Raw genomic sequence first — 13,330 nt, forward strand, 5'->3', positions numbered from 1 at the left:
CCGTCGCATAGCTCGTGCGGAAGCTCTCCACAAATACTGCGGTTCGGAAGCCGATGCCGTATGGATGGACGCAGCCTGCACGGGCGAAGACGCGGCAGTTGCAGTCGTTGACCAACCCATCGCTACTTACTCTTCCCCAAAGGAATTTTAAACATGGCCGCGCGAGCCGTCGATTTTTGTAGAATGTCTGAGTACTTTCTACTCAGTGTCGACACAGAGGGCGTAACCTTGACCGCGCTAAGTGATGCCCTCCCCCTTTTATCTCGCGTCGACGACGGCGCAACGCCAGAAGGATCTGGAACGTTCTGGAAACCGGTTTTTGGGCGCGCGACAAGGAGAACGAAGTTGTGCAGTTGATTGATGTATGAGTGGATGGATGGAAGGTAGGAGCTTCCCCTTTGAAACGGGGTGATGGCAGATGCCGCCATGCTCAGCTTTTTTTCCTACATTTTTGTTTAACTGAGTTGGAAGCTATTAAAATTCGCCATTTTCTTTAACCTTTAGCTTCAACCTTTAACTATAACTTTCTTTAACGTTTAACCTTATGTCACCTCTCTGCCTTTGAGCCACCAATCTTCCAATCGCTCTTTGCTAATTTCCAGCGCAGATTTATTTTGCATGACCATTATCTCTAAACCCTATGGCCTCAGGAAGAGTGACTGTGCCTGCATCGACATCGGGATGGATACCATCACATTTTAGTATGAGGTGTTCTGTTGTTTCTACAGATTTACCACACAAAGCACATGTGCCGTCTTATTCGTTAAATTTCTTTTTGTAGCTGCGCGTTCTAAGACACCTTGGCCTAGCTTCAAAGGGGGCAATGCCTCTTGTGTTGTCATAAAGCATGGGCTCCATGTACGCGAAAAAGAGAGCGACGCGACGAGGCTGCGCGGCGACGTCGCTTAGTGGGCAACCTCCATGCAAGCGAAGGCGGCAGGCGACGCGCACCCGCGACGTGAGCAGCGGACTTCGTGCTTTGCGTACTCCAGTTTAGAAATACGCCCGTAACCTGTTGTCTCTTAAAATTTTGTGGGTGTGCCTCATACTTAGGGCAAAATAAATATTTCCTCTACGGCAGCGGTGTAGCGGCAGTGGAGATAACCATGCAACGGCATGCTTGCGGATACGGTCACATCACGGATTCACGGGGGAGGTGTGCTTTCGTTCGGTGCCTGTGCACTCCGGCTTAGTAAAAACACTCCCGTAAAATGTCACCGCAATTTGATTGTTAGTGACCAAACTATAATATGCCAGTAAAAATGCGCGCCGCGAGTGTTTGTGCAGTATCAATATAGTTCTACACTATGCTTCTTTTCCACTGAATTTATCCAATTTTTACCTTCCGCGTTTTTGACTTGTCGTTTAATGCTCTTTCTTTCTCCGTCCTCGTGTCTGGCATACTTACTGGTTAGATTTCTGGTTCTTTTCCGCCAGTCTGAGTCAACGCTCTTTCTGTATATGTATTTAAATAAATAAAAAATACACCTTAGCTGCACACCTGTTATCGTCCAATTTCCTCAGGCGTTCTTCGTATAGCATTTTACTCTAAGCTTCCCGTGCTTGAACGGTGCCCAGCCGATATCCCCATGTACTGCCTCGTTAGTGGTTTTCCCGTGGGCACCTAGTGCTAATCTTCCAGCAGCTCTCTGATTTACTTCCAATCCCGACTGAACTTCTGCCCTTAAGCACAGAACCGCACTCCCGAAAGTAAGCCCCGGCACCATATTCCTTTCCAAATACCTCTCAGTACTTCATACCTGTTGTACCCCAATAATGCCCTATGCTTCATTATGCCAGCATCTCTTTCTTCGCCCTTTTGCTGTGAGAGACTGATCATGCTTTTCCGTGTACATCTGCCCTTCGTTTGCCCATACCCCGAGATATTTGTATTCGGCCACTCGGGGTATTTCATGCGATACTGCGTGTATGTGCGCGCCTGCCTTGGCGCTAACGAACAGACACGGACCGCGCCTATAAATGAGGGACGTTGACCGCTGTCTGTGAGCCCGAGCCGCCGTTTAAGCTTCAGAGAAGCGCGCCCTCTCGACTCCCGGGAGAACACCACTAGCCCAGCCACGGACCAGCGAGGCAGCGAGCGCCAGCATGCGGGACGGCACCGTCGTGTTCCTCAGGTCGTCGGGCTGTCGCAGTGACCGGTGAACAAATTGTGTTTTGTTTGTATCTCTGTTAGCTGGGTTAGTTCACTTTAGATGCAAGGCTTTTGTTCTACTGTAATCTCTCTCGAGTGTTACACTGCACGAGTTGCATTGTATTTGGAAATCACTTTGTATGCGCTCGTACGAGTGATTGCGAAATCCTCTGTATCGTCTCTTTGGCTGTATAAACTGTTTTGTTTGGGAACCCTTGGCTCCGACTCATTCTCTGGCTTGCGACCGGCGAAAGTTGGGCACCAAGCGACTACCCCCTTGTCACTTGGTAGCTGGTCTTCGGCAGAGCTTGCCACGCTGAGTCGAGGGCATCTCCTTTGTGACCGAGACCGCTACCGCCACACGCTCTAAGGGTGCCTGGGAGTACACGCTAAAGTGCGCGAAAAGGTCACAACAGGACGCTGGTCACGACGGTGAGCCAGTAGTCCTGGATGTCGCTTGCATCGCCACACCGTTTGAGGACCAGCGTCACCTTGCCCTGATGCCAGTCATCGGGAAGAGGCGCACCCTTGACTATGCGACAAGTTGCTCCCACGAATCAGCGCCTATGCACTTGAGTGACATGCAGGCGTGTCGTTGGGACCCGGAGCTGTGCGAGTACTGATCCGGGCCCGGTCGACCATGAGTGTCGAGAGTGCCCAGCGATGTCTATCCTGGCTCTGGATTCCTTCGGCCGAAGGCGGGTCAGTGGGACTGGCTGCCACGTCGACCAGGTGGGTATGATCAGCCGGATTTGGGCAACCGAACAAACGAGAAAAGTGCAGCGTGAGGAATTCGCAGAGCTCGGTGAACGACTGCCTTGCTGCCGCGTCAGTTGGTGGAGATGGCAGGGGGCAGCTCTGTCCAGAGACCGGACGTATGTCCAGAACCTTTGCGGCGTGGAGTTGCCTTACGCTCTTAAGGTTTTGATCAGCCAAAGGTTGCGCTACGCATTCTTGTTCTCAACAATCTGCGTTTTTGGTGAAAGGCGTCGGCGTCTCGACCCTTCACTGTGTCTAACCACGGTTTGTGGGCCGACCACTTATCCTGCACCATGTGTGTGTGCGTGACCAAGCGTAAAGCGTGGACAAGTTCGCTATGCATCGAGGCCTTAGGGCGTCAACCCGCTATACGGACTGACTCGGTGGTCGCCGCCGCTGAGGCGGCCTGCATTGCGAGCGAAGGCCGAGAACGAGAGTCGCAAACTTCTGTGATCGCGTCATCGAGCTGCCAGTCTCGGGGACACAAGTGCGTAGTCTTAGTGGACCAGTGTTGCGGTTGCACCAAGTTCATTCTTCTCACAGTCTGGACGGAGCTAGGCGATTGCGAGAGAGAGTTTCTGAGCACAACAAAGCAAGAGCTCCCCATTCCGGTCCTGGCAGCCATCTGCATGCAGGCACGATGTGACCATTAAAATCTCCTGTAAGGTGGGGTTTATTCTGAGAAGCTTCTTAACGGAAGCAGGGCCAACAGCAGTCCGAGGTCAGCTAGTCCAGCCAGGAGCGTGCACCAGGCGATGACCATGCGGCTCGCGCATATGCTCGTATTCTTTACAATGGCCCCCGGACAGAAGAGGAGCCATCCTGGCGACTTAAGGGGCGGACAAGACAGCGGGGTCGTAGTATCTCTTGAAGCGCTGGATATGTACAGTCTCACGGCCGCGGCGTCGGAGATCGGGTGACGGCGTGAGGGGCTCAACAATATAGTTGACTGGAGATGTTTGTTCCAAGATGCGATAGGGCCCTTGATATTTAGCCAGCAGTTTCCGGGAGAGGCCAGGAGTACTGGGAGGTATCCATAGCCAAACGAGAGAGCCGGGCAAGAAATGCTGGGGACGTTGATCTTCGTCGTGGCGCGTTTTTTGAAGGGACTGGGTAGCTGTCGTGAGCGACCGGGCAATCTGGCGGCAGTATTCGGGTGCCTGACGGCTTCGGAAACGGTGGTGCACTCAGATGCGTCAGGGTGGTAGGGGAGAACAGTGGGAACGGAGGAATGGCGGCCATAAAGGAAGAAGAAAGGAAAAAATCCCGCCGTAGACTGCATGCGTAGCAGTATTGTACGCGAACGTAATATACGGGAGAATAAGGTCCCAGGTCGCGTGGTTCGAACCGACGTACATAGCCAGCATGTCCCCCATAGTGCGGTTAAAGCGTTCAGTGAGGCCGTTGGTCTGAGGGTGGTAAGCGGTGGAAGTCCGATGGATGACGTTGCACTCACGGAACCGAGATTTCATGACATCAGATAGGAGGGCATGGCCTCTGTCGCTGAGGAGTTCTCAAAGGGCACCGTGCCGAATGATGAACCGACGCAGAAGAAAGGATGCCGCATCCTGTGCCGTGGCAGCAGAGAGCGCGGCGGTTTCAGCATACCGCGTGAGGTGATCGACCGCAACAATGATCCATCGTTTGCCAGAAGCAGTATACGGGAGGGGTCCATATAAATCAATGCCAACGCAGTCGAAAGGGCGAGGCGGACAAGATAGCGGCTGCAACTCGCCAGCAGTACGGGTAGTGGGTGTCTTGCGGCGTTGGCAGTTGAGGCACGAGCGTACGTATTTCAAAACGAAATTGTACATGCCACGCCGGCGCTGCTCGAGTATGAGCAATTGACACAAGGTCCACCCCCCTACGGCTCCTGCGCGCCCTGGCCTGCTGCCTCGGAGGTACAGCGAGAGATCGTCGGCATTGCGGGAAAGCGGAGCACGCCCCTCTGTGCTGTGCAGCAGCTGGCCAGAGCCGTCATACACGAGGAGCTCCAGGACCATCTCCTCGTGTACACCAACGGCTCAATGGCCCGTGACAGCTGCTCCCTTGCTGCGGCGGCCACCATCCCCGCCCTGCGACTGCACAGCCAGCAACACGCAGCATTCCTGGGCTCCTCCACCACGGCGGAGTTGATGGGGATCCGGCTCGGGCTGGACCTGCTGCTCACCCTCGGCCCTCCGCCGCCCAGGAGTGCTCTGCTGTGCGACTCCCGCGCCGCCCTCAGCCGCCTGCAATCTAACGGCCGCGGTACCTCACTAGTGCGGGAAATTCGCTCGCGCATCGAGCGCCTCGCACAGAGAGGTTGTGCCGTGCGTGCACAGTGGGTGCCCATGTCACTGCGGCATCGTAGGCAACGAAGGAGCTGACGACCTCGCGACCGCTGCACACCAACTACCTGCCAGCGATCTGCCCCTTGCGCTGGAGGACGTGCGTGCGGCCATCCATGACCATCTCCGAAAGCAGCACCCCGACCCACGCATTGCGGGAGGTGAGCGCATCGACAGTGTCATCGGCTGTCGCGCACTTACACGGTCACAACGTGCAATGATCCTCCGCGCGCGCATTGGCTGCTTGTGGCCCGGGGAACGACGGGTGCGTCACGGAATCGCAACGAGTGATGTGTGTGACGGATGCGGTGCAGTGGAAACACTAGAACACCTGATCCTTCACTGTGCCGCGTTCGCCGATGCTCGTCGCGATATGCTTGCGGCCTATAGGGCGCAGGGCATACTACCAGACTCCATCAAGACGCTATTGTGGCCGCAGGGCAGTGCGCGCACTCGTGAGCGAACTTTGGTGAGCCTCTGTGCATTCCTCGAACACACGGGCTTGACGTCCCGTCTGTTCTCCGTCAGGTAGTTACACGCAGTGACCGAACGCTCCGCGAGTTCTACCTTGAACGATTAATAACTGGACGCCCCACTCCAGTTGTAACCAACACAGTGCTGTGCGCATGTGTGATTTAATTCCTTTAAAATGAACTAATCACGCGCACAACCTGGACACATTTCTTATTGTGTAAATAGTTTGTACATATTACTTCTCCCACTATCGTCTCTTCCTGTCCCCTCACCTTTTTCATTTCATTTCTCCATTCTGCCTGCTATCCTTTATTTCCGCTGCCCCAGCTCAGGTGCTTCAGTATCGATGGCAGATGCCGGGGCTAGCAAAAATCTTTTCCTTCCTTTTTGCTATTATTTTTAATAAAACTACAACCACCACCACATGCCACGCCAGTATAGTAGCGGAGGCGGAGGCGCGTGTAAGTCTTGAAAAGGCCTGAGTGACCGCAGTGCAAGTCAGTGTGAAAACATGAGCAGATATAGGACCGTAGGTGGCGAGGAATGATGAGGAGCCATTTTCGTCCATCAGAATGATAATTACAGCGATAAAGGAGGTTATCTCGGATCTCAAAATGGGAAGCTTGACGGCGCAGCGCGCGGGATGGTTTAACCGCCGATGGGTGGGAGAGAAAGTCCAGAAGAAAACGAACCCAGGGATCGTTGCGCTGTTCAGAAGCCATGTCACTGACGGTGGGAGATGGCGCAGGGGATGGCGCAACTCCACCAAATGTAAGGTGGGATTTATTCGCAAAAGCTTCTTAACGAGAGAAGGGCCAACAGCAGTCCGAGGCCAGCTAGTCCTGCCAGGAGCGTGCACCAGGCGATGACCATGCGGCTCGCGCATATGCCCGTCGTCTTCTTTACACTCCCAACAGTATCACTTCACGATCTGTCACCCAGCGTTACACATCCTCAGCGATGCACCTGCATAGTCCTTCCGTTCCCGTCGTACGTGTTGCCCGACCAATTTTCGCTTGCGGCCACCTCGTTAAACTGAGATGCCTCGCTCGATCGGTGGGGCACCGCCTCTATGCCCTCAAGATCATCGCACTTGGATGAACCATCCGGATTCGTAGCGGGCATTTCCAACTCCCCATCATAACGGTCATCTGAATGCTGCTGTTCACCTTCACTGCCGGCTGCCTGAGATTGTTATAGGGATCTGATCTCCCTTACTACAGGGCACTCGTCCTTACCGTCATCCCGCTCTTCGAGGACCACCAGCGAAGCAGGCGGCAACTTGGCGCACGCTATCAATGCGTTGTCTACGTCATCGCGACATTCCCTAGGAAGGCTCTTTTCACTAGCCATATTTATTTATTTATTTCGTTACTATCAGAGCCGTTGAGGCGTTACAGATAGGAGGGGTAAGTGATTAATCAAAATCAAATACAAACGGAGAGATATTAATGTAGGTGATGAAGAAGCGCAGATTTGAGTGCTTCTGGTTCTGGGATGAAGACGATGCAGGCGGGCAGGTGGTTCCAGTCTGAGCTGGTCTTAGGCAGGAAAGAATAAAAGTACTGGTTAGTTCCGCAACTTGGAACACTCACTTTGAATTGGTGATCAATACGAGATGATACATAACTCTGAGGAGTGAAAAGATTTTGTTCTAGCGATTCATTTGTGTAATATATTTTGTGGAAAGTGAAGAGTCTAGAAAGATGACGCAGCAGTGAAAGATCTGGAAGGCCTAGAGTTCGCTTCATGAGTGTGACGCAAGACGAACGAGAGTAGTTAGTCAAGATAAAACGGGCTGAACGATTATGAACAGATTCTAAAGCATTAATCAGTGATTTGATGTTAGGGTCCCATACGGAAGGCGCATATTCTATTTTAGATCGGACGACCGTCTTGTACAGAAGTAGTTTTAAGCTAACCGGAGCAAGTGAAAAGTTACGGCGAAGGAAACCAAGCATGCGATTCGCATTATTAGTTATGTGTTCGATATGCTTTTTTCATGAGAGGTCATTGGTAATGTATACGCAAAGATACTTACATGCAGAAACAAAAGCTAATGGGGAGCCATTTAGAATATATATGAATGCGGGTTAGCTTTGTAAGGTATTCGTGTTACTTTCATTGCTTTACATTTAGATACATTAAGCTTCATTAGCCAAGTGTCGCAACAAGCAGAAATGTTATGTCAGATTGAAGAACTAAGGTATCAGATGGGTTGGAAATTTCTCTGTATATTACACAGCTAGTCGTCAGCGAACAGCCTGATAGATGATGTTATGAGATTAGGAAGATCATTAATATAGATTAGGAAAAATAGAGGCCCTAGAACAGATCATAGAACATATTACAAGGATTTTCATCTCTCAGGGAATTTTCTTCCCTTGTGCTTGATTCGCACACCATCTCAATTTCTAGCACAGGCAACATAACCGCTGGCTTTGTCTGGTGTTTTGCCCACCCGGCCTACTATATCACTTTGCCTCAGCTAGCTTCAGCTCCACATCCTCCAATAAGCGGTCCAATTTTAGTTTAGCCTCTGCAGTTCAGCCTCCAGCTCCCTCAATCGCGCCTGCTTTGCTTCCAAAATTAATCTTTTCTCCGTCAATATTTCTTCGTGATCTGTCCCATTGCCCCTGCCACCCGTAGCTGACTGCGTCGAACTCTAGATTGAGTTCATGGTTCCTTCGCTAACACATGAGCAGTGCAAAAAAAAAAATGGAGAGGACACTTAAGCTCCGTAGCGGGTTAATTCCCATATATGCAGAAGACTTTACATTCAAAGATCCCCCGGGAGTCCATCTCACATTCAGGAAGTATAAAATAGCAGCAAGCCTCAACACGATTGGTTCCTTCCTGCGTGCAACTGTCCCAAAATGCGGCGCAGATTCGGATAGCCCGCGCGGCGCGGAAAGAATTTCGCGCCCGCCGTATACGATTCTCGGACCTTTGAGAAACGAACCTCAGTTACCAATGGAGAGCGCGTAACCTCGGGTGTACTAAGTGATGCCCTCTGCACTTCGCTCGCGCGCCGGCGCTGTCGGGTGTGAAGAAGGAACTTGAATTCTCTGCCAGCCCGTCTTGACGCCTGACCAATGGCGACGCGCGCCTGGCGAGAGGATGAGATACTGTATGTGCGCGCCCTGTATCGAAGGGCGTTGAGCGCTGTGTGTCGGCCGGGGCTGTAGGTCAAGCTTCGGAGAAGCGTGCCCGCCGACTCCCGGAGAACACTGCTGTCGACTAGCCACGGACCTGGCTCCAGTATGCGAGACGGCCCATCGTGATCAACCGGTCGTCGGACTGTCGCAGTGCGCAATGAACAAATCGTGTTCTGTATTGCTTACCTCTCTCGTGAGTTAGTGCAACATCTCTCTTGTATTGTATATATTCTCTTGTGCGTTACTTTTCACGCTTTGAATTGTAATTTAGATCGCTTTGTGTGTTATTACGAGTGATTGGAAATACTTCTCTATCGACTCTTTGGTGTATGAAGTTTGTTTTGTTTGTGAACATTCGGTTCCGACCCATTCTTTGGCTTGCGACCGGCGAAAACTGGGCACCAAACGACCACCCCCTTATCACTTGGTAGCCTAGCTGAGCTTGCCACCCTGAGTCGAGGGCAGCCCTTAGAGACCGGTACCGCTACCCTCACACGCTTTAAGGGTGTCTGGTAGTTCACGCATAAGTGCGCGAAGGTGACAGTAGCCCCGTTGAACATTATCAGTATTAATAACTCTTCCCCACACAAAATAAAAAAGACCATCAAATCATCTCGAAGTTTTAAACATGTCCGCTGTTACGGCATGCGACCTCCGCAAAAGCGACTGGCTCACCGATTAATCGCGCGTCCCGCCCTGCAACTTTGATAGTGCACACGAAACCCTTTCTCAACTTAAAAAAAAAAACTAGACAGGCCACGGAGTCTCTTCCTTCACGGGCAATCCGGCACCTCCTTACAGCACATTTAGTTATGATTCCTCGCGGTTCCCACGCTTAGGACATTACGGTAAACCGGAAGGGTCACTGTCGCGCAATCTCCCCTGTGTTGAGCCCCGTAACAACCTCTGCTGCCTGCCGTTTTTGACCGACGGCGCGGCAGGAAAGGGATCCGTCCCAGCCTCGCTACTCCTCACTGCCTCCACAACCCGTATTCTAGTTCACTATATATGCTGGGCTAACTAACAGAGCCCTGAGGGGCACGCTCTCCTCGTCGCGTCCCCCACCGTCACCGGAGGTTTCCTGAAGGGGCAGTGTCGGCTCGAGGGGAGCTCTTCGGTTGGCAAGCACAAAGGTAGTGGCCTTGTGAAGAACCGTTGATCGCCAGCCACCCGGTGGCGCTTGTCTCCCCAACGGAGCGCTGTATACCCTCCCGCCAGCCAACGCGCCTCATGCTGGCTCATCGACCTTCCAGAACTTTGACGATGGCTCCGTAGCCGCCCTGACAGATTACTATACAATGAAGCGCGGAGGGCTCCCTCAGGAATGGCATTTGTCTCGGCTCGGCGTCAGTCAAGACAGGGGCAAGCATCGTTTGCCTGCGCCGCTGAGACCAGAATCCAGAGCCGCTCTCGGGCGCGGCCATTTTCCGCCGACTGGCGCGCCGCGTTGCGGGCGTTTCTTTGGGGACTGCGGGGCGGCGGCAGCTCCGCGGCCGCGCCTGCATATAGCCGCGATTTACTTCCCTTCGGGCGTTAGAAAAACGTTGTCCAGCATACTTCCACAGCGTGGTTGTGTTGCAGGTCTTTGCTTTATCAAAGGGATAAAACTGATGCGTTAATCATGACATATAGTTCGGCATTCATGTTAATTGTGCCGGCGAGTAGCACGCGCTCGCGCTTATATCGTTGCCGTCTTGGTGTTCCATCACAGAGAAAAGTTTTTTGATCAGTATCAAGTATTATGTGCACAGCGAGCATGCAATTTCAATTCCAATGCGCTCTTAATCCTGCTTGCCGGCCATAAAGCACCCACCACAAATGGGGCTTTCTTGTCGCCAGCTACGTGGTGCGCCGGTCACAACAAATTATCGTTGTGAGCGCAACTGAGTCACAGGGCTAACGGAAAACAAATTTTGTCATGATTTATGCTGTCTGGCGCACAAAAAAGTATTCTCGCTTAATTTATCCAAGATTGAATCAATATCAGCAGAGAGGCTAGGTTTCACAAATTCTGCGGACCGAACTCGCGTTTATTTTCTTTGCAAGCTCTCGGCGCATGTGACAGCGTCGCGTAGCCGTTTGGCCACGTGTCATAGAATGTAATAAAATCGTGTATATATTGCTGTGATTCAGGTAGGCATCAACAGCAGAGAGATACTACGGTCAGCCCTTAACCCCGCGGACCCATCTGAGGTACATACGGAAATAGAAACAAATTGGTGGAGGTCGTGCTTACATCCCCTTGCACGAAATGCGTTTAACGGGAACAATAGCAAGCTCAGTGCACGGATGTCTAAGACGTACTGGCGATTGAAAAACGCGCTTCGCCTGGACAACCTTCGATCTGCAGCTGGCCGATCCAGTTACCGCTTGCACATCACTGCACCATTCAGTCAAATCAATAAATATACATTCTGATGCATAAAATTATCATAGCTGGTAGCGTACGTAAAAAAAGGCAACAAACGACACGCCAGCGCAGAAATGTGCTTGTAAGTACCGGTTTTCAATCCACACCGTGCCTGGTCGACTACCCTAGTTATGTGTGTAACAATGTGTAACAGTGTGTGTCAGATAATCGTAGAACGGCCTCGGAAAATATGAGTAGTAATGCACAGCACACACCCACATACGTTAGGCCACACTGATCTAGGGCGGACAGCTGAGGACACGTTTGAAACTGAATGGTCATACTTTCTCAATATTGGCTTATTCCGCAGTAAAATCATGCACACGGTCGAGTTTCCTTCTGGATGGTGTTGACTAACGTAGATTTATGATACGATGCGATGACATCTTGCTGATTCGTAGTTGCTAAGCATGCAGCCTTATTCGAGGACACATTTAACTATTTTGTTTTTTTTTTAATGCGATATCGTAAAGACCCCGTTGACCAGAAATCCGGTGTCGGCGTTGTGAGCGAAAACGCACTGTCATGGCTCTGATAAGTGGTCCCCATAGAGAGCGATCTATGAGGCAGGTGAGTCACGTGACCTTACCGTGTCATAACAACCTGCCCACCGGACAGTGAGCAAGCTGCTGCCTGCCCAGTTAATGATTGGTCGCTCGGGAAGAGCAGCCTGGACCATGAGGACTGCCAGGGACCTATGGATGGATGATGCATATATGGGAACTGACCCACTACGCTGTCGCGTTATACTAAGTGCCCTTCGTTTTTTTCTTTTCAAAGCAAGAAACCTCATCCCCTGATAAGCACTTCGTTTTAATCCCATTGTCCCTAAACTAACACCGAGGGCGAGTCGGAGCTACAGATGGCGCCTGCCTCGCTCCCGTCTCCTCCAGGTGCCAAGAGGCTTGCCGGTACGTGCCTCCCTCATGAAGGCAGCAGGGTCTGGGTATATAGTTCTAAAGCGCGCAGAAAGGCGCGGACGAGTGAACACGATAGCAAGCCCCTATCCCCGCTGCTGCATGCCATCAAGAAATGTGGCTGCATGACGCGAACGAAATGAGCCTTTGTTTAAAAGCAATGCGAAAATAAAGAGTAAAAAGGCTCCTTTCTTTGGCGCCACGCAGCCGCTATACTTCTCTGCTTACTGACGCGCAGGCACGGCGCCAGGACATTCGCTGAGCTGGCGCACATTATATAGTAGAGGGTACGTGGTTGGAATGTCTTCGCGGCACGAAGAAAAATAAATCAGCTGAACAAAGTGCAGCAACGAGAGCTTGGCATAATCGTTTACCAGCGACAGCACCTAAATAATGGGAAACGTGTTTGTCGTCAGGTTATGACGAAACCGCTCGGCAAGTTTTGATGGGCCCTGGCACGATTTTCAGCTTTCCTGGCCTGTATCATCGGTGTTGAGTCTTCTAACAGCGTGGTGCAGAAGGTGCGCGACGTTTAACGAGGTGTGTCTAATCGGAAGGAGACAGTGCCTGCCACGTAGGAACGTGGTTGAACGCTGAGGGCAGAATCTGTGCAATAACCCTCTTATGCTACACCTATGGTATCAAGGCTGCCAGATTCGAGGCCCTCGATAAAATATTAATCATATAAGTGAAAGGAAAAGAGGTGCTCGTTATGACATACATGATTGAAGTCCACCGAAACCAAAGAGCATGGGGTACTTTTTTTCCAATTTGTAGTATTCATTAATCAGAGATTAATCCTGCAAACATTTAATCGCTTAAAGATAATTTAAAAAGAAAGCAGAAGAAAAGACAACCACATGCCGCCGGTGGTATCCGAACCCACGGCACTCGCGTTAATACAGGACGTGCTACGCCCGCCGCTATGGGTGAAGGTGGCGCTGGTTAACTCTCTCAAGGTTCGGTTACACTACACATAAATACACCCGAAAGCAGAAGATTGGGCAGCCGTTGCCGTAGCTCAGTTGGTAGAGCACTGGCCGTGAAATTCGGAGGTCGTGGGTTCGGATCCCACCGGCGGCACGTGGTTGTCTTCTGAAACCAGTGCGGGGTTTCAAGACGTTCTCCGC

The 13,330-nt window shown here is 51.6% G+C and overlaps 1 non-coding gene across 1 annotated transcript; it reads left to right on the plus strand.

Moving 5' to 3' along the window:
• The first annotated feature begins 13,207 nt into the window (after positions 1 to 13,207).
• Positions 13,208 to 13,283, plus strand: TRNAS-UGA (transfer RNA serine (anticodon UGA)). The gene has a single exon. It is a non-coding gene; the product is annotated as a tRNA-Ser (tRNA).
• Positions 13,284 to 13,330: the final 47 nt, after the last annotated feature.

Source organism: Amblyomma americanum, chromosome 4, assembly GCF_052857255.1.
Source record: "Amblyomma americanum isolate KBUSLIRL-KWMA chromosome 4, ASM5285725v1, whole genome shotgun sequence".
Lineage (NCBI taxonomy): Eukaryota > Metazoa > Arthropoda > Arachnida > Ixodida > Ixodidae > Amblyomma > Amblyomma americanum.